This window comes from Clinocottus analis, unplaced genomic scaffold (genome assembly GCF_023055335.1).
Source record: "Clinocottus analis isolate CAN_PGR_092001 unplaced genomic scaffold, fCliAna1.0.p SCAF_23, whole genome shotgun sequence".
NCBI lineage: Eukaryota > Metazoa > Chordata > Actinopteri > Perciformes > Cottidae > Clinocottus > Clinocottus analis.
Window position 1 is genome coordinate 9732942 of NW_027175965.1, and position 22529 is coordinate 9755470.

General features: G+C 42.5%; 1 long non-coding RNA gene across 1 annotated transcript; it reads right to left on the reverse strand.

Annotated features, from left to right (window-relative positions):
* Positions 1–9765: 9765 nt before the first annotated feature.
* LOC137793435 (uncharacterized) lies at positions 9766–11274 on the reverse strand. Its single transcript, XR_011078221.1, has 3 exons — positions 11156–11274; positions 10915–11034; positions 9766–9906 (listed from the first exon to the last, which is right to left on the reverse strand). It is a non-coding gene; the product is annotated as an uncharacterized lncRNA (long non-coding RNA).
* Between the last annotated feature and the right edge of the window lie 11255 nt (positions 11275–22529).

Sequence of the window (22529 nt, forward strand, 5' to 3'; positions counted from 1 at the left end):
CTGCAGGAGAGCAGCTGATGGGACTCCACTGAGCCGTTTAGATGAAGATGAGATGGTCAGAGTGATGTTTTGGAGCTGAGCTGCAGCCTCCGTGTCAACATCGCTGAGGCTTTGTTCTCAAACATTTCTGCACGATGGCTCAACCCGAGTGACCCCATGAGGGGAAATGATCCCTCATCAGCATTAGGTCTGCTTTTCAATTTGTTTTTATATCTTCAGTCGCTCGTGGGCAGCTTGGTCGCCTCTGCGCTGGTGTCTGTTTCTAACCTTTCTTGGGGATTTGAGCACACATGCTCTTTTTTTTTTTTCCAGCGACGCCCTGCTTCACATTCATCCAACCTGGGAGCGGCCCAGTGCGACCACAGGCTCCTGCCGAAGCTCGTGCACGGCTCCACGGTTAAAAGCTTGGCTCAAAGGCACCTCAGTGGTACAGCTGCGGAAGGAGGATAGAGATCCATCGGCCTGGGAATTCAAACCTGCAACCTTTTTGGTCACGAGCCCGCTTCTCTTAACCTTAAGGCCGCCACCACGACACAGCGAAGCATAACATCTTCCCAGAAATAAAATGAAAATCCCTTATGCTGCACTTTGGTGGGAACAACCCAAGCTGAGAGATGGCGCCGGTTTTGCGTCTGTAACCACTGTTGAAATATTATTTCAGAGGCAAGCCGTCCCCGCATCTTGGAGCACGGTGAGCCGAGCCCTTTAAAAATGCATTAGGGCCAAGGGGCGAGTCGGAGGCGATACATTTGCTATCAATTTATTTCCTGCATCTTCGATTTCGTTCTCCTCTTCCTCTCCTGGCACCAAAAGCAGGCCCAATGTCGTGCATGACCTCTGGGATGAATAGACAGCGGGCTGCTTGACCCCAGCCGTCAGAAAACGGAGGCTGCATCAAACACTACACGGCTTTACAGGAAGCATGTTCCACTTTCTCCCAAAACCTGCTGGGAGAGAGAACGAGGGGGCGAACGGGGTGAGTCTCTCTTCGCCGCTCTCTCTTCGGTCAAAACCTTTTTCTTTTTTTTTCCTCCTGAGGTCTGTTATTACCGGCCTCGTTCCTGGGTTCCCATTCAGAGTGGAGCTTGTTCATATAAACCTTGAGGTTTTGAGGCATCGCTGGACTGACTGGGTGGCTTTCACCAGGGAATTAGCGCAGGGTCGCGTTGCAGCACGATGAGTACGTCCTCTTCAGGCTAACCTGTTGGACCGGGCCGCCTGTGGAGGCGGTGAGGACAAGTTTCCTGGCTCTGGAATATGGGTCAGAACGCAGGATGTGTAGGCCTCGTTCTGTGAATCATCAAACGCTCTCATGCTTTCTGTAACATTTTATTCAACCATCATTTTCCACATTAGTCTTAATGATGAAGAGAAGATCTTCTCCTGGAAGATCCAACCTTTTTTTATAGCTGGAGGAAGTACTTTAGCCAGAAAACACGATGAGATTTCACCTCAATTGTCTTTGGTAAGCGTGGAAATGATGTTGATGCCTTCGATGTCTCCATGTATTCGTATAATATGCTTCAAGATTCACTCGGGGCCTGAAGCTGAACGTAATGGTCACTTTTGAAATAGCTTGTTGTTGCGTTTTTTTTTTTTAATTAGTTGTTTTTAGCTCCACATAAAAAAAAGGAATGGATAATATCTTTAACACTTCTTTCTTAAAGTTTGAATCCTGTGATCATCATGATAAATGACGTAGAGGGCTTTTTTTCTCATATTTTTTTTCGCATATTATATATATATATATATATATATATATATATATATATATATATATATATATATATATATACATATACATATATATATATATATATATATATATATATATATATATATATATATATATATATATATATTTTATCCTGACAAGCTTGAAGAGAAAATCAGGTTTGTGAAAGACATTCGTCTGGTTGAGTTCAGCATCTCACTGAGAAGAGCCCAAACATCTTGTACTTGAAACTAATCCTGATGTTCACATTTCTCTCGTGGACGAGGTCCATTGCTCGCATGCTGTTGACTTCTTCCTCCTTTTCTGACCCAATCCATCCGTCCCACTGAGGTCCAGAAGGTGGCAGGAGTGGCACTGCTGACAAAGTACCAGCAGAAAAAAGGAAAACAAATATATATTTTTATTCGGTATATATCACCACCCACCAGCTTCAGCACCACAGTCTTTCCTCTCTGCTCCTCAGATGACGATCGACTTCTTACATGAACGACATGGTGTCATCTCACATCTGCTCACTCTTAGTTTGAATGTTCTTTCCATTCAACATTTATATGAAAAGTGTCGTGAGCCTTTGTTCTGTCCGACGGGGGGTTTCTGTCCCTTTGTTTCAAGAGAGACATCAAACGGGGCCGGAGGGGCATGACGGCTCGAGCAGGATGGAGATGCTTGTTGTTGCTCGTCTCACATCGCCTCCAGCCTCGGCTCGCTTTTGTCTTTTGATGGAAAACTTTACAATAAGAAAGAAAACTGGCGCAGATGTCATCCCTTTTTTTTGACAGATGTTAATAAATGTTTTTTAACAGCCTGTTGGTGTCTTTAAGTGAGGTGTTTACTCCTAGTTTAGTATTCACTGATTTTTATTTTTACAAAGAATACATCATTTTTAGCACATCATAGTCTATTTTTACACGTCGTGGAAAGTTTGCTCTTTTCTCAGCAAACACATTACTGGTACAGAGATATGAAGTAAAAAGCTGATGGTCAGAATGTATTATTTATTATTATCTCTGCATTATTCTGACACTGTACATGTTACACTGCAGGGAGAAATACTGAGTTATGTTGACAAAATGAAAATATATTTTAGGAAGATGAGGGAACACATTAAAGCAAAGGGAGAACTTTTAAAATCCCCAGAAGAGCGCCCTCTGGTGGTGGTATGTGTTCCAACATTTGGCCTCTGAGGAGCAATTCACTTTGATTCCCAGTTTCTTTTCAGCTCAGATGATGTTTTCTCTATCAACGGAAGAGGAAAGCCATCAGGAGAAATAATTATACATAACCTTCAGTAATGATCTGTTTTTTCCTTCAGCCAAGTCTACCTCACTCAGTGATACAAAAGCATGCCATTATTGTTGCTGAGGAGCAATATTCATACATGGAAAAAGATATGGCCGTGCGACGTCGACACCGCGGGGGGCCGTTTTACGACCTGCTCTTTCATGACTACAATTATTGCTTCTGAAGTGCCAAAAGTTCCCGTGGCAAAAGGAGCAGACGTCTGTAATTGCCGAGGCGGTCTGCGAATGTCTGCGTTTGTAAGATTGGAAGAGAGAAAAGGAGGAAAAGCTCTTAGCCAGTGGGAGAACAGGAAGTCCAGTGTGGGCGTGTTTAATGTGCTAACATGGAAATCAAAGGATCAATTAATAATTCCAGCCTGTGATGAGCTTAGCTGTGAATTCTGGACATCAATGCAGTTTAATATTGTGGTAATTAATTGGCACATTCTGGCACATTCTCATCTTTTTTCTCTGAGCATTTGTACAGAAAACAATAGTGTTCATAGTCGACAGGAAACAGACTGCATCAGGTTTAACTTGAATGCATTTAATCATGAACCTCTAATAACATATTAGTGTAGCCTTTAATAAACACCCACAATGGTTGTGCCATTATTTCTTTAAAAAATAGCAAATTTGCAGTTCAGATTAGCTCCTTGGCTAATGAGATTAGCTCCTTAGCAGACTCGGTTCTGAGAGCTTTTACAAACCCTGAAATAAGTTTTAGTTTTTTAAATCAAAGACATAAGAAGCAGCCCAGCACTCGCATTCAATACTTGTGTGAAGCTTCTAATTGCCTCTGAACAGCACTCACCAAGTTGTTTTTAGGTCAGAGCGAGAGTATTGTCATTTTTCATTCATGACTTCAAACAGACCAGTTGCAAAAAAAAAGTTGGTACAGAGCATAGCCACAAAGATGATGGTAACCAGAGATGTTGTTTCAGTAATTCCCTCTTGCATTTGGGTATAACCCCGCCTGCAGCGCATGGGAAAGTCAGTTCACAGCAACAGGGAAAAAAGGAAAATGAAAGAGACAGAGATGTGGAAGAAAATAAAACATGGAGCGAGAGAGCAGACGGGGATGAAGAAAGAGATGTGAGACGTGCTGTGACTCGGGTGAGAGGGATGGAGGGTTTACTTCACATCATATATATATATATATATATATATATATATATATATATATATATATATATATATATATATATATATATATATATATATATGACTTTGATACAGTTAATGATGCACACAATTCTTCCCACAGCGACTAAAACTATACCATAGTGTAAACTAAGACTTAATGAAACCGTAGAAGTTGTTCAGTATTTATGTTTATTTCTCTTTCGAGGAGTAATAAGAGGCTTACTTGTGATCATAAAAACATTAAATATGAGTCTTATTTACATGAAAATATCCACTTCCAGCTACAAAACTCTCTGATTAATGCGAAAAACACTTTTTCTCAATTGAGCATGAACCAAGAAAGCTTCTGATGATTCAACTCTTTTCCACTTCATCTGTCACCTGTCTAGAAAATGAAGGGAAAAGACTAACAAAACACCTGTACCTGACCCTGACCTATCCTAGCTAGTAGTACTATTATATTCTTATTACACTATTACATTATTATTACAGTCTTATTACGTTCTTACTACATTATTATTATAGTTTTAATACAGATGTGGCTTGACAGCAAACTGGCTCCTATAAGCTACACACCAAGCCTGAAGACGTTCTCGCAAATGCAAACTTTATTACCATGTTTTACACACACACACACACACACACACACACACACACACACACACACACACACACACACACACACACACACACACCTCCATTACCAGCCTGTTACAGACCTACACAGCAAAAGTAAAAATAGCGTCGGCACTGTCCTTGGTGCTGAAGATTTTCCCTCAGTCATTCAAAATACTTTTTAAAAACCCCCAACGTGTGTTTCAGAACAGAGAAAGATGTCTAGAAGCTTCCAGAAGCTTCTACCACCCAACTTTGACGGGCCTGAATCTTTTTTATTACCTTCACATTTTCTCTTTAGGTTTTGGAACAAAGCTTTGAAATCAATTTCGACCTCATGAAAAAGAAACGAAAACAAACAAAATCCTCAATTTGAATGAAACCATATATTGGATTAGACGAGATAGTTTCTCTTTGATTAAATCAACATTCTTTTCAGAATGATATAACTCCTCAGTGCATGCCTCCCTTTGAGAGCAAAAACCCTTTCAGTTGTTGGACCTTCCAGTTCAATCCAAAGAAAGTACAACTGAAAAATCATCTAAAAAGAGTTAAACGTTTGGTAGCGGTCACCTGAAGATGTTGAGTGATGTTTCTGTCCTGAGTGCTGGATGGATTATTCACACGTGTGTAGATGTTCGATGTCTTAATCTTTTAGGGGTTAAGGGTTCAATCCCCACCGGGTTGCACACACATTGTCTGGATAAAAGAACCAGATTGACTTGCATTATGTTTAGCATCAGATGAGATATAGTTAAGGTGGGTGGCCAGCTACAGGTAGCAGCCTAGTGTGTGTGTGCGTGCGTGCGTGTGTGCGTGCGTGTGTGTGTGTGTATACTGCTGCCAGGTCGTTCATCAGTCCAGGGTGGCTGGTGCTGAAAGGGCCAGTGTTGCGCTGCCTTGATGGATCTGTGCAGGAGATTGGCCGTGGCCTGCACAGGCGCATGTCGCTCTCTGCTCCGGCTTTGGACAATTATGTCCGTGGGGGTTGTGAGTAATGCAGCGGTTCAAAATGCAGCCGGCTTTTCTCTTCCTGGGAAAAACATGGCATCATTTTAGCCCTGTTGCATAAGTAATTATGTCCGTTCTGTTCTATATTTCAGTATTCTATGTTGATTTCAATCAATATTCAAACAATGAGAAAACATTTAGAACTTACTCAAAAGTATTTGAATCACTTTTGAATTGTTTTTGTTTTTGTTGAATACAGAATGTCGATGTACTATTTCTGCCAGCTCCTATCACTAGCTAGAGACAGTAGCTAGTGACAGTAGCTAGTAATACTAGCTACTGTCACTAGCTACTGTTACTAGCTAGTGACAGTAGCTGGTGATAGTAGCTACTGTCACTAGCTAGTGATAGTAGCTACTGTTACTAGCTAGTGACAGTAGCTGGTGATAGTAGCTACTGTCACTAGCTAGTGATATTAGCCACTGTTACTAGCTAGTGACAGTAGCTAGTGTCACTAACTATTGTCACGAGTTAATGTTACTAGCTAGTAACAGTAGCTAGTGTCACTAGCTAGTAACACTAGTAGCTACTGTCACTAGCTAGAGACAGTAGCTAGTGACAGTAGCTACTGTTACCCTCAGTCATTCACTAGCAGCTACTGTCACTAGCTAGTGACAGTAGCTAGTGTCACTAACTATTGTCACTAGTTAATGTTACTAGCTAGTCACACTAGTAGCTTGTGTCACTAGCTAGTAACATTAGCTAGTGTCACTAGCTAGTAACACTAGTAGCTAGTTGCTCAGAAGTAAAGTCAGTGCCAACCAAACTCTTTTCCTGGACCAGAGTTGTTGACCAACCAACTAACATCACCGTCACTAGAACTTCACCTGCCGCCATGTCTGAAAATACAGAACTAATATCTTTAGACACATATCTGTACAGAATTCATTCAGTGGATTTAAACATTGGGGGCTGTACATCATGACTTTGTAATGTGAGGTAGCAGTTTATCAACTGGATTTACTTTTTCAGTGCTTTGTCTTCATGTGTGGCAGCTGCTGTTTGTGTAAACGTCTGATTAACAATCACAGCTGACGTAGTTCTCCGTCTCCATTCTGGTGCTGGCCCATTAAAGCCCAAACGGCACCGCGGTCCAAAAGCGTGAGAAATGGGAGAAAAGGAGGGAGGCAAGGTTGAATAACAGCACCGGGGTAATGGATGGATACGGATGTGTGTGTGTGTGTGTGTGTGTGTGTGTGTGTGTGTGTGTGTGTGTGTGTGTGTGTGTGTGTGTGTGTGTGTGTGACTCTCTGCAGAACCTGTTTAACTTTGGCCTGCTGCGCTGACTTTGTGCTGGACGTCTGAGTTGTGTAGCGCTGCCAGAACGGACACACTCCTACACACTCCTACACACTCCATCCCTCCTCCGCTTGACGTCTGCCCTTAAGGCCACACCGGAGGACAACAAAAGCAACAACACAACAACATGGTAAGTGAATTATATCTCGGGTGGAGTTTGATCCGAAAGCAGAATATATTATTGATTCATCTTCTGAGGTATTTGGAAACCAAAGCAGTCAACCTTGATTTATTTTGTTATATTCCTGTCTTCCCAAAAATCAATTCAAATAGTTGTAAATTGATGATGTCACTATTTTGACCACAGCAGCAGTTTGATCTTCAGGAGTCACGCTGCCAACTTGTACTTTAAAGAGACTTCTGTCCTGGCGTTTAAATCAAAAGATTAAACCGGTTTCCTTTGGACCACAGTTTGATAGATTGAAGTAGATTTCAAAGCAGCCGGGTGAGCGAATCACTTCCCGTTGGAGAGTCGAGCACATTGAAAGCTTCTTTACTTGGTTACCTTTTTGATCTGATGGTGGTTTTGGTTGTGACCTCTCATCCAACACATTTAAATATGAGGAACTGTTTTGTCTATATAAGGTGATCAAATATTGTATAAATATAACTGTAGTGAGTTCTTTCAAGGTTTAAAAGCAGTCCAAAAGTGAGTGGGAATTAATATTTGTTTAAGTTTACACTGACATAAAACCTCAGCCATAGAGCTTTGAAATACACTTATACACTCACATAATTACATAATTAAAACCTGCACCGAGTCGGCTTGCAAGTGGACTCTTGTTTTATATCAGTGTCCTTTGTGCTTTTTGCCCAAAATGGTGTCTGACATTAGCAGAAAAATTCCCAATTGTTCTCAAAACTCTTCTGTATAACAGTTCTCATAATGGACCTAAATATGTATAAAATTCAGATTGCAAGTGAAAATTTTAGCGCACACTTTCAGTGGAAACCGACTCAACAGAAAACCTTAAACAAGTTTATCTACATCAAATATTTTATTAACCTGAACCTCCAACAATCAAAACAACAACAGGTCCGGGAACATCCCACCGTCTGTGTTTTCAGGTGTTTTATTGTGAAGTCTTGAATGTAAACTTACTTCAGCCCAAACGAGTGAGGTCAAAGTCTTTTCACGAGCGTCTGGGCTGCCGTCCAGAGCAACGTGTTACAGAGGCACAGGAGGTTTTAACAAAGCTCTTGGAATATGTTATGTTTCTTTTTGCACAAGGTTATGATCTTTAATTACTTTTCCTGGACGAGTGCTCGGCAGTTTCTACGCAGGTTCATTAATACATTTCTATACTCAGGATGCGTCAATTGCATTATTTTCTCCCACGCTCCCTCGACATTTTATAGAAAGCTTTATATAGATCTTAACAAGAACTGCTGACGTTTGCCGTTATTAATGTGCTGTGTACAGTGTGATGGAAATCTGGTACCTCCTGCTACACATATTTACCTGATTTTAAGATCAAATAAGATGTTTATGAGTCCTTCAAACAGGATCTCTCTCTTCCGTGGGTATTCCAGTGTCTTTCAGGTGTAGAAACCTAATCTGGCATTAACCCAGGCCTCCATGTTTACCATGAGCACAGCACCTCTCCAGCTTTCTACCGAACAAAGACGTTTCCATTACTGCCCTGGGAAAGTGAACAGTTGTGTACAGCAGTACATCCTTGTGTAATGTATGTGTTTATGTGATGGAGTTGTGTTTTGGGAACTGTTCTTTCCTCCTCATATTACGGAAAGCAGGAGAAAAAGCCAACAACCTAAAGACGAGCCGGTATTTATCTTCTTGGTAAGCGGACGACGCGGACGTCCTTGCGAAATCCCCTTGTGTGATAAGTGACATCATTGGCTGTGTTATGACGTCAGTCTGGACGTAGTTATATATCGGATCACACTCATCAAGGGTTCACTGTCTAATAATAGCAGTGTATTACCGTGACCGTCGTCCAGAGACGATGGCTGATTCCCACATGCTCTCCCGCCATTAGCGGCATCAAATTAGCCTGCTAGCTCTTAGCCACACATAAATCCCCACGTGAGCGCCCCAAGTTGAGAATGAGAAGGCCGACCATTCTTCAATATGTCTGTGCAGCAGCCCGGTGTCCATGTCTGGAGATTTATCACAGGTCCCATTTGCCTTTCAGCCTCTCCAGGACCCCGAGGGACTCGCCAGGCAAAGGTTTGACCGAACAACTCATTCAACATGAAAAGAGACAGAGGAATCATGTCCATTGAACTTGGCTCAAAGTTGTTCGGTGGAAAGCCTTAGTGGTCCGCTATAGCTATATATATATATATATATATATATATATATATATATATATATATATATATATGTATATATATATATATATATATATATATGTATACTACTTAGGACAGCAGCAAAGACTCAGCAACTAAAAGACAGATGGGCCGGCCTGCAGTTCGGCAGCTTCTCCTGAACTTCGGGGAATCCCTTCACACAGTGAAACATCCTGAGGATTCCCTGCTAGCGTTTACCTGCCCAGCACGTTTGGTTTTATTGTGAGATCCCATGTTAAAAACTACTACTGGTTTCTATTTTTGGGGGGCCCATACTGGGTATTGCGAAGTTGCAACCAAAATAACTCAATAAACTTTTAGTGGGAAAGTTTAATACCTATGCGGCTCTTGTGTGGTCTCCTTTTCATGATGAAGGCCTCATTTTCCACGAACGCTCTGGAAACTCAAGCTCGAACACAAGCTCTACAGTAAATCCAGAGGAGGCCCCTCGGTTCTGCGGAGAGGCCCGGGGCCGAGTTTCAGGAGAGCTGCTGGACGATCCCTCTGCTGGCAGATAAGGAAAAAGATAAGGGAAAAGGTTCTCTCCCGACTTCAAGGGACTCAAAGCGGCGTTGTGAGACTTTGGTGTGACAATTTAAGCCGTTATAAAAACACAGATTTACCTTTCCAATGTCTTTACTGTGTAAATAAACATATTTTATGTTCCACGTCACACAACAGCCATTAAAAGGCACTGAAGGACATCAGGACAATACACACTGTACTCTGTGGGATCTTATTTTATTAGAGACAATGATTCATGGAGCAATGATGCGAGAGGCAGAGATAAGGGCTTGTACCGCTGCTTCTTTTCATGTATGAAGATGAAATCCATCAGACGTGTCTTTACTTGTTTATTATAACCACAGATTGAAGAGACAGAGGTGGCGGAAAAGGAATAATTAAATTATATGGAAGCTCATTTCCACCACAAAAAAAGTCATACCGTAATTATGACAACAACAAAAAAAGTATGACAAAAAAATCATAATTATGACAACAAAAAAAAAGTATGACAAAAAAAAAGAAAAAAAAATCATAATCATGGCGACAATAAAAAATAAGTCGACCAAAAAAACATTTATTTTTTTTCTCGAAAAAAGCATAATTATGAGTAAGTGCGCATGCATTCATCACAAAAATGGAAAGAGTGTTTATTTTAAGTTCATTATTATTTATTGTGCATATTTTTGGGACATGAACCTTGCCAAGCTTATCTTTGTGTGATGGCACTTGTTAAGATAATGCTCAGAAGTTTATCTCAGCTACAAAATATAAGTCGCTTTAGATAAAAGCATCAGCTAAATGAAATGTAATAATCTAACACTGATCCCAAGTGCTTTACATAAGATATGAAAACCTATAAATTATTATTTAAAGACACACCGGAAACCCAGAAGACAGAAGAATAGATGATAACAGCTGTGAGTCGGTACTACTGGGGTCATATCCCAGAATAATAAACTGGTCCTGACCCAACGATGTCTGACAAACTCTGATTCTGAATCATACCTTTGGATTATGAATCATACATTTGGATGGTAACTTGTCTCCTCGCCTTAGTCTTGACATAAACCTGAAGTATGGGAAAGCGCTGTCCTGTCCGACTCCACTCGACCCTGTGTGTCACATCTGTGCAGATGATAATAAGGCAGGAAACGAGTCCCTGTTAAAATGTACTGTGCCCATAATGGTTTCCTGTCCATGGCCTTCATGTGTCACTGTCCACAATGTCTCATTCACACAGACTCACAGCGAGGGTGCACACAAGAAGATCCTTTCAATCATCAGTCAAGAAGCCCCCGAATTTACTCTCATTTCAATGGTCAAAACTTGCAGGATAACGTGTTCTAACTAACTGTTAACTAACTGTTAACTAACTAACTGATGGAATTCTACCACTGACTTTGGTTGAAATGTGTTTCAATGAAATTCAGCCAGAATCCAGCAAACTGTAACGCTGTGCCACGTGCACTCAGTCGCCTCACACTGTATCCATAGCAGGAGATATTTGAGTCAAAGCAATAGTCAACTGCTCTTGCAGACCTGCACCTCATACATTCCACCCATCAGCATGCATTTGTTTTGATCGACTTCAAAAAAATAAAAATAAAATAAATTACAAGCCACGTTCTATTTTAGATCTGGTTCCTTTTCCATTTGTGAGTTAACTTTTTGCCACAACCTTGATTTGCAAAACAGCCCTGTAAATTTCAACCTTTATAGACCACAAGTAATTGTCCGAGGGCGTGCATTGATGGAGCGTTTGCTGCAGTTATACTTCTTTAACTTTTCAGGACTAGTTGTCCCGGCACTACTTAATGTCAGGATGTTCCCAGGGCTGCTGGCAGCGGCGCGCCTCACCTGGGAGAGAGTTTCTACTTATCTGATGGACGTCTCTGCTCTGCTGCAGCCTGTGGGGATGTTATAATAATAATAACTTTATTCACTATATAGCACTTTTAAAAACAGAGTTTACAAAGTGCTTTCACAGATATTCAAAGCATAAACACGACCCAAATGGCGGCAAACAAAAAAGACCATAAGAGCATTGAACTCATCCAAACCAAAGAAATAGCCAAAAAGATCAGGAGAAAACAAACAAATATATAAAATATACAAACAAAACCATGGGAACAAAAGAACTGCATATTCTTTCATCCATATGCCTGGATATAACTGAGCTTATGAAACAGGAAGGAATATAAAAAAATATTCCCAGGGGACTAAAATTCCTGACATGTTTGCTCCAAAGTGTTCGCATTGGACCTGTGCTTCGGTTGGATAATGACCGTGCATATATTCATAAAGTGCTTTGTGTTTTGGAGTCGGGCTCTATGACTTATTGATGGCACTCAGCGCTGCTGCCTGGAGGTTCAGGTTGCCGAGGAAATGAACAATCCCTCCTGTGAATCCATCAAGAAGCACCTCAGATGTCCTCGTCTGAAGAGGAGAACTGGCAGCACATGTTTGAAAATGTAAATGTGAGAGCTCCCTCGCTCTGGAAAACCCTCACACTACATGTGATGTTATTGATCGCTGGAGCCTGCCGATGCACTGACCGTGAAACTGTATTCCAGTTGCTTCACGTCTCTTTATCAACACCTGAATTAATGTCACCATGGAAGGCCGTTTGGAGCGACGTCCTCGCCTGGATTGTGGAGACGAGCTTCTAAAGACGGTGAATCACCCGACATGAAAAAGAGGAACACGCATCCTCTGAGTCATCACAGCCGACAGGAAGTGGGCTTGTTGTGTTCACATGTTCAAGCAGACTTATGATGTGGGAAGAGGACAGGTCTGTCTGTTAGAGAGAGGGATGGGATCTGTCACAGCGCCTAAGAGATGTTATGGGCCCAGAAGGATGGAGGGAGGCGGAGACTTCCAGATTGTAAAACATATCTTCAGGTATCCAATATTAAAGAAAAGTTAATTATTTAGTCATGAACAAGTATACAGTGTTGTCTTGGTTGTCTCAGGGATGTAAAATATGAAGGAAAATGTATTTAAATTATTTGGATTCTTACATGAATAAACCTTTGAATAAATACTTCAAGTGTTATATGTGTACATATCTACATGTATAAAAGCATCTTAGTGCGTATGAAAGTATCAACAGGGAGTTGAACATGGTTATTTCCTTGATAATGACATATTTCTTCAGCAGGGTTGACTTCGATCACACAAAAGCATGTTGAAGCAGAGGAACACGCATGACGCTGGACGAGGGGCGACCTCCATGTCAACGTGTATCGCAGCTCTAGAGATGAGTCTTCCTCACCAGCGGCTTCCTGTCTGTCAGGCGTTGCAGCGTTGAGCATCTCTGAGCCTCTCCAGGCCGATGGCTGCGAGTGTAGAAGTAACTTTACTCAGCTGTGAGTGTATTTAAGTAACGAGCTGAGGCACCCATCTGTCCGCCCCGTATGAGTTATGTTTTGTCGTTCATAATTGGAGGTGGAACCTTTTTCTTGCACCTTCTTCACAAGCCCAAAGAGAGCCAACATTTGCACATGAAAACTGTGTTAGCCTCCTTGATTAAATTAGCTGTTGCCCGATTGAGTCACAATGTTCCACATCAATCAGACCCAGCACAAAGAACGCCAGAACCACAAAGTGCAAAGGCAGGGTTTACACGACCTCTGATATGAGCGGCCATAGATATTCACAGCACGCACCGCCACACAAAAGGAAAGGGTTCTTTTAGCTTCTGTTACTTTGGGACCATTGGGCCCTGCGTACAAAACAAGGCCACCAATAAAATTGACTGCCAAAAAGGAAGGAAAAAAGGGGGAAAACGTGGAGGACGGGGCAAATAGCCATTGACATTTTGCTCCAGACTGAGAGAAAGTAGCATTGTTTCGATGGTTTTGTTTGCAGCAGCGGGGGTAAAGGCTTCCAGCGAGGACCGAGCACATCACGTGCATCACTTCAACCGCTGAAAGAGCAAAGAGAGAGCCAACAGTCTGAACAGCTCAACAACTTCTCGAAGTCAAATAAAGCCATCTCATCGATCACGGATTCAAAGGCCGTCTTTTCTTCTCTTTTCGGCCTCTTTCAGTCTGGAAGCTTTTGTTCATTGTACAAATGAACCTGTTATAAGGCTCCTTCACTTCCCTCGGAAAAGAAAAAGCAGTCAAAACACGGCGATGTGAAGGCCAGTCAACACGTCCTAACAGGTGTTCCTTCATCATTTTTCACTTTCCAGTCTATAAAACCACTTCACATCCAGCTTTGCAGCACCTTCAGTCGTCAGTCGCTCTGTTTTCACGATGGTTTATTGTTTGACTTTGAAGATGTACGTCTTAACTTTTCATACAGGTGTATTTTCATGCTGTTGGTTCACATGTGCAGTATTTGTACGCATCGGGCCGCTCATGAAATGCTTATGAAACTGCTGTGCAATCCACAAAAGAGATCTCTTAAACCATTAGAGAGTATTTTTATAGATCTGTTATTCAAATTACAAAAAAATCTCATTGTGATTGAGGCGTATCATTTACGACCGAGTATTTAACACACCTTGCTTTTACGATGACAACTTAATGGACATGTGAGCCAAGCCTATTTGTATATTTTTAGCGAGAAGGAAACAATTAAGTGTTCTGACGACATCACAAGTTTAACGTGGAAAGATGCAAGTTGTGAGAGAGCGTTGTAGGTTGGAATGTCGGAGCGCTTTAACGACGTGTTAAATGATTCACTTAACCGTCCAATGGAAATGGAGAACAGCTGCACGACTGCAGGAGGATGACAACCTGTTGGGAGCAATACAAAGGTTATAAATATAACTGCAGTTCTACGGATTTCTGATGACGTATGAACATGCAGGTTCAATAATATGATAGAATAATCATTTACAATATGAATACAGTACATGCTGAGGACACATGTCTTGCTGGGGAGACATTGGTAACAAGGAAGAGCATCTCATATTGTTAGGACAAAGAAATGATGCATCCGCCTCATATTTCTAATCAATTTGCCCCAGAAGTCAGAGAGGAGGCTGGCGGAGGCCGTCTGGTACTCATGTTGTAGTTTCTGTAGCGCACCCTGAAGAAAACAGCTAACAAGGTTGTAAACAGGTCACACACACCTCCAGAAGCATCCTCACAGGAAGATACAGGACTGCTGCTGGAAGAAACAACTGCCTCCTTCAATGTAAGATGAAACTGAAGAGTTCATCTTTTAAAAAATCCATCAGTGATAAACTTCAAGTCAGACATTCAGCGTTACAAATACTACTGGACATCTTCAACGATGCTGAAGTCCTCTTGTGTTGTGATGAGACCTTTCAAAAGTATGTGTGGATGCAACACATGTTGACACCCCAGAAGGATGGAGGGTTGTGAAGCTCTTGTAGTCTCTAATAGAGAACATACTGAGTCATATATTGTTTTCTTCTTGTGTTACTGTGTACCCATTGAAGTACATTTCTTTGATTCGTTATTTGATCATTTTATTGAAAAAAGGAAAGGCAATTTGAAGCTGGGCATGAAATCAGACCCTCTGAGTACTGCTGCTCGTCTGGATGAACAGTTCTTTGGGACTGAAGGAAAATTCAATCATTCGGCCATTGAGAGGAAAGACACTGAGCCATGATCCAATCCTCCATACTTCCTCCTTCAGTGGACTCTCACACAGCTGCCAACAAAGATCGGACCATTTATAGAAAGGCAAAAGCGGTAAAACTACAATGAACCAATCGGACGCAGTGGATTAAATCATTTGCTTTGTCTTCAGTCGCTCCTCGGCCCTTTGACCTCCAGCTCACGGTTAATGGCTTCAGTCATGTTTTGGTGAACCTGAACCTCTCGTGGCCTCGCCCGCTCGCTCTCGTTCTCTATCTGTTTCCAGTCCCGCTCTCTGTTTCTGTTGCTCTGTGGCTTCTTGCACTCGTCTCCTCTCTCCCCCTCTTTAGTGGTACTGCCCCTCCCCCGTTTCCGCTGGTGCTAGTTGTTGGTAGCGGAGCTCAGCCAAGGGTCACCGGTGTACTCTTGCTCGCTTTGTCCCTGTGCACCTCTTTTACTTTCTCTTCATCTTTTTCGCCGCAATCGCTCTGGGAGATCTGAGCGATTTCACCCTTGATCACCAGCAGCCGAGCAGCTCGGGACACACACACACACACACACACACACACACACACACACATCTCAGAGGTGGCGAAGCCGCCGATTGTTTTCAGAGCAGAATGACATCCAGTCGTCTCCGGTGTTCAAAGGGAGCCACATCAAACCGCTCTTATCGAGGACCCAGAGAGTAATAGTTGTAGAATTACATTTTCATGGGAAACCACTTAAGGTTCCAGCCCGTAGAAAATGTTTGTGCGTCTTCCCTCTTTGAGGTCAGGTGCTCACACACTAGTTTGGATAGAAAAAGACCTGACACGACCAATATGGTATCAGTTACTACACCGTCTCCAGCTGTCTGTCTGTCGACTGTTTTAAGATAAACTCCCATATTCACTTCTATCAGGGTTGCGTACCATGAAAGGAAGCGCATTGATAACTGGAATAAAGTCGTATCTTCCAAAAGAAGATGCCACTGGGAAACTTGGGCTCAGCACCGTTTGGCAGCTTCTGGTTTGATTTTGTCCGATCTGCTGCCAGATGGCTGGAAATCAACATATGGGGAAATACAATGAAACCCGGAAAGTTTAGACGAGGACTCCGAGATGATTAAAGGTCAGTTCCACACACTCTTCTGAGACGATCTACCTGAGGCCATCGGAGTCGTCCCCACGCTGAAAATATCAGCCATCTGGTACGTTAAACAAAACGCTAGAAGAGGAGGAGAAAATAAAGTTTCCTTTCATTTCATTTCCATAACGCTGACGCTTGAAGGTCAAAGCCATCAGGCTCCTGGTCACCTGACACAAGCACTGTCATGTTTGCTCATCAGAAATATTGCTTTGTCTTCTTCGTTGGTTATTTCACCTGTTCATCTGTATTAATATTATGTATTACAGCCAGGAAGAGGAGATGTGTGGTCTGTCAGCAATAAACACATTTTAATTGTCTATCGTAAATAAAATGAGACTTTTTATTGATAACCTGTATTGTTAAATAATGAATTGGCAATCAGAAAATCAATAAATACAGTCGCAAATAATAAATAAATAAAACACATGTCAGTCTGGCTCAAATGCACGCACACACACACACGCACACACACACACACACACACACACACTCAGATCTCCTGGAGGTCTTCTGTCCCTGATACAGAGGTTTCACAACTCTGTTATAAAGAAACAGTGTGTGTGTGTGTGTGTGTGTGTGTGTGTGTGTGTGTGTGTGTGTGTGTGTGTGTGTGTGTGTGTGTGTGTGTTGTAATCAGTGTACCAGCGCTCTAATGGCTCACATCTGTTGGAAGCAGACTTCAACAAACCATGAAACCCTCAAAAAACATCCGCTGATGTGAGTTACTGAAGTTTTACTTTAAATCTGAGACGTTCAGCCTCGTGAACGTGTTCATATTCACTCAGCCCTGACGCCCACGTTTACACTTTTATCACTATTTCATGACACAATTTGCAACAACATTATCATGCATCAGTCAATATCCAGTGTGTGTGTGTGTGTGTGTGTGTGTGTGTGTGTGTGTGTGTGTGTGTGTGTGTGTGTGTGTGGCCTGGGGTCCTTACTGCTATCTCCATCTTGTATGTCGGTGGGGATACACCTGCTTCAGCCCTGATTTCATGCTCGCTGGCAGGGAATCAAACAGCTTCAGTAACGTCTGTGACTGTTTCTTTAACGCTGCAGGAGAGATTAGGGAACGTTAGCGTTGTGTTTGATAAGATATGAGATTGCGCTACGTGCGTTATCCTGCATCTGTTTTGGCTGAGCTGACAACTCTGAAAATAGGTTTGATGAGGAGCGCTTAAAGTTGATTAAGAAGAAGAAAAATCTGGTCTGGATTACTCACAAACAAGTCAAACACACACAAAATAAAAACACGCATGCACACACTCACGTAGAACATGAGCATGGACACAACTTTAGACTTTTCATTGTTTCATTTCTTCAGTTATGAAGCAGAGAAAACAACGTTTCTCAAGCTCATTTCTACGCCGTGTTGCACCTGTTTGTGTCCACATCTTATTGTCTGTCAGGTGGGAGGAGCTTCTGAGTGTACAGTACATGTGTGTGTGCACGTCGTCCATCCTTCGCTTTTCTCAACAACAACCATCCGATCATCTTCCCCCTCAGCGGCACATTGCTGAGGCCCGGAGACCTGCAGGGTCGAGTGCAATATTAGCGTGTTGCGTTCACACTGCCTGTTGGATTAAGTTCATTTTAAGGGTTTCACTGCCAAAGAGCATGCTGGGTAAAGCTCTCTGGCATGCGCTCGCTATAACGTCACAGGTTACAGCACCAAACAGCATGCGGAGTGCAGCTCGCTGAGGAAGCGAGCTGCTGAGAGCTGCTCGCCATCGCTCCACCACGGACAGGCGCATCTTAAAGAGCCCTGCACTCGTCTTCAATTAAAAAACAATAAATCATCACACTTAATGTTCGCGGCGTTTAAGAGCGACCCATTACATCAAGAAATTTATGCCCGCCTCGATCAGCTCTGAGCGTCGCCATCACCCGATGGAAGCAAATGGATGTTTCAATCAGTGATTCACGCCTCTGCACCTTCCAGAAACGCAGTCCCACCATCCAGAAAGCATTAAACCAGACCAGAAACTTGGCAGCAGCGGCGCAACTGTTAAACATTACACTTGCTTTAGGAAAACTGTTTATGCCCTTACAGGGTGAAATACAGTCCAGCGTGACATCTGAGGACAAGCTCCAGGTTTCAGTCAACACGCCGTAAAACTTCTGTACAAATGTGCGTGTGCATTTTGAGATGTTTCACGTGCTGCTTGGTGAAGGTGTGGGCGAACGCCACCGCTCTTTAGCAGGGGGTCGTTGGCATTTTGTCATCGTTATAAATAAACTTTGGGTTGTTCTGCAGCCAGCCTGCCCACAAATAGGAACAATAGTTTGACTAGATGGATGCCAGCGCATGCAAAAACAATTAGCAGGGATAATTGGTGTTATTGTTCTTTCCTTCACACCTCCTCACCCGTGTGATTGGCCTGCAGTAATCATTTCTGGTCGCTCTGTTGGGGAAAGCAGTGAGGTATTCTGGGACTTTACAGTCGTGAACATGCGTGAACTCTTCACTGTGCAGCACTGATTCGTGTATGAGCTGAAATTGCTATTGTCTATTTTAACAATCAATACTGTATGAACGCAAGCGCAAAAGTTAACCGTAGAAAAATATAAACAAAAAATGTTACCAGCATTTCCACATCTGAAAATTGCTTCAATTTCACACACACACACGGTTCTTCAGCGTTGTTGTTTTTTAAAACATTTTTCCCCAAAATATGTACATTTAATCCATGAATTAGTAGCTGTCAAAACTTATAACATCTGCTGCTTCAAGAAGTTGTGTTGACTAGTTTTCTTGTGCTCTGAATACTCAGAACTGAATTTAATTTAAATAACTCCTAAACATGCATACATATGGATACCTTGGAAGTGTACATGAACACCATGAGGAAACCTCGGCTCCTCCTTCCTTCCCTATCTCCTTCACACCTCCACACGCAGCCTCCTTTGTCCAGCGGTAATTGAGCGGGTGGGCGGCAACAGCTGATGTGGTGGTGGGAGGTTAACGTCTGCACAACAATGACTCACAATGCACACTGACCCTTATCATACACAAACACACACCCACCTGATCAGCGCTCTCAGACGTCACCGTGACGGCGTCCCACTGAGCTGTTTGTCTCCCGTGTCGGCCTCTTTCCACCATCTTCTGCCAATCTCTCCAACAAAAGGTGCAAATGGTGCGACTTTCAACGGACACTTTCCAGAAGGAAGTTTCACAAAATGTGCGTGCGTTATCATTCCCTCTCATCCCTGAATCACTAAGCTCTTCATTTACATCCGGAGTCTCCAGGGAGGAGGTCCTCTGATGGCGAGGCCCTGGATTTATACGCGGGACTCAACCATCATTCATCCTCGCTCCCTTCAGATAGGCGGCCTTTTAAAGGTTAATTGCTCCGGCCGATTGCTCTCCCTCCCGCTTGCTAACGATGGTGCACTCCTCGATGATGATGTCATTGAGTGGCTGAACCAAAATATCTCTCCGACTACTTTGGTGATGGCTCCTCACTTCAGAAGGGCAGCGCAGCGTCTCATCTGCTTCACCGCGGTGAAGCAGCTTCTGGCAGCGTGAGGAAAGGCCAGCGAAGATGAAAACAAGTTCTTCCTCTCCTACTTTAGTTTAATGGATTGTCTTTTAAAAAAAAGGTCTTGATGACATTCAAAACAGCTAGCACCGTAACTCAAAATGTCAAAGAAAAAAAATCACATGATCATCTGCGACTGTGACTGAACAAACACAGTGAAGACCACGAGGACAGTTTAGAAGCATTTTAAAGCATTTTGAAGTTTTTATTCCTCAATCTACAAGAGATTGACACAATTATATAAACTATTTTGGAATTCAGTCTTAATGTTCAAAAGAAAATTGATAAATGAAACATCAAGACGTCCCTTGACCAAATATAAAGTAAAATACCTGTTTTACACTTACTATTGATTGTATTAGAAACGTATCCACACAACCCATTTAACAGAAATATCTGTTTTTTTTAGATAATCTGATATAAACTCTATAAAGTAAATGTGTTTTGTTTAAAATGTCTTCTGACTCACTTCACCAGCATCCGTTCACATCCTGGAGGAAAACAAATGAATAGAAAATCTAATAAATGTAGGAGCGAATGCTCTAACAAAGGTCAATGTTTTGTCTTCTGCTCCAGACTTGTCATTTCTGAAACAGAGACACGCGATAATCTCATCATGAGCAGGAACAAAGTATTGGAACTGGGCCCGTCGCCAATTGGCGTCCAACCGAGTGAAGCGGCACAAGAGGAACTGAACAATACCAGTTTCCTCCACCTGAGAGGTGAGAACTTCTTAAACTGTTCCAGTGATGAATCCTGTTGATGGGGATGCTCATCAAAAACCTTCCAGAAGAAAAACAAGAGAGAAAAAAGCCAGCTGATATTAGAATTTCGCAGCTTGACGAGGCCAGTTATGCAGGTGCTTCATGGGAAATGAGTATGCAGTATCCATTTATGATGGCCATAAAAAGGCGTGAACCCTGATGGGCTTCCCTGCTTCAGGATGATGTTATCCTCCATTACTACCCACCACATCTATCGCTCAGGCTACTCCGCCTTCGCCTGCGTCAGGCGGCGAGGCGGCCCGGTGCAGAGGAGTTCACATTCGCTCTCCACTCATGTCAACGAGTGCATAAACCGCCACGTGTCCACTTCAAATGTCCAAGAAACCTATTCATGTGGAGACTTATTGGAATAGAGCGTCGGCTAAATGCCCAAGATGGGAATGGATGGAGGGAGCTGAGAAGACTTTGGACATCAAATCTGCGCTGGAGGTCAACTAAACAGCACATTTAGAGGAAAAGGACATTTATTTTTTAGACAATTGCCTCAAAACTGGAGCGTGTTACCATCGCTGAGGACTGAACTCAACTGTGGCGTTGACTCTTTCTGCTTTCTTGGCCAACGTTTTAATGAGATGAATGTAAGTGACTCACAGCTACAAGGCCACAGAGAAATTAAACTGGCACGGGAGCGTGTGCATGCAGTCCATTCTCAACTTAAAGTTTACACCTGGAGCGCACTGGAAATAAACTCTTGTGTTCTGCAGCATTTGGAAATTGAAGCTTCGTGGATAGTTAACATGTCTTTGAGATTTGACAGAGTAGCGTGTTGTTGATGTGAGAGTGAGTCTAAACAGCTTTGTGCGTTACACAGACACTGTTCACTGTACAGGAACATTTCACTGTCAGAAACTAAATTGGAGTTTGACGTCTTAAACTAGTTGGAATATACAACATGGCTGACTCATATACAACATGGCTGCCTAAAATACAACATGGCTGACTAATATACAACATGGCTGCCTAATATACAACATGGCTGACTCGTATACAACATGGCTGCCTAAGATACAACATGGCTGCCTCATATACAACATGGCTGCCTCATATACAACATGGCTGCCTCATATACAACATGGCTGCCTCATATACAACATGGCTGCCTCATATACAACATGGCTGACTCATATACAACATGGCTGGCTCATATACAACATGGCTGCCTCATATACAACATGGCTGACTCATATACAACATGGCTGGCTAATCCCTGCAGATGACCGTCATCGGCTAAACTGCGTCATAATAATAATTTCATCAAATTAAGGCGTCTGGTTCTCGTCTGGTAAAAGTACTGAACTGCTACTTTTGTTTTTATGAACTTTCCCATCTGATTATTTACAACTTTCAACTTTCAGCCAATTTTTTTTGGCTCTCTTCCGGTAATTTTAAAGTGGGCTCTAAAACAGTTATTAAGGTCGCAGTTTGTGGAGGACTCCAGTGGCAGGCAAAATGTTCACACACAGGCAGGTAGGTAGGTAGACAGGTAGACAGGTAGGTAGACAGGTAGACAGGTAGGTAGGTAGGTAGGTAGGTAGGTAGACAGGCAGGTAGGTAGGTAGGTAGACAGGTAGGTAGGTAGGTAGGTCGGTAGACAG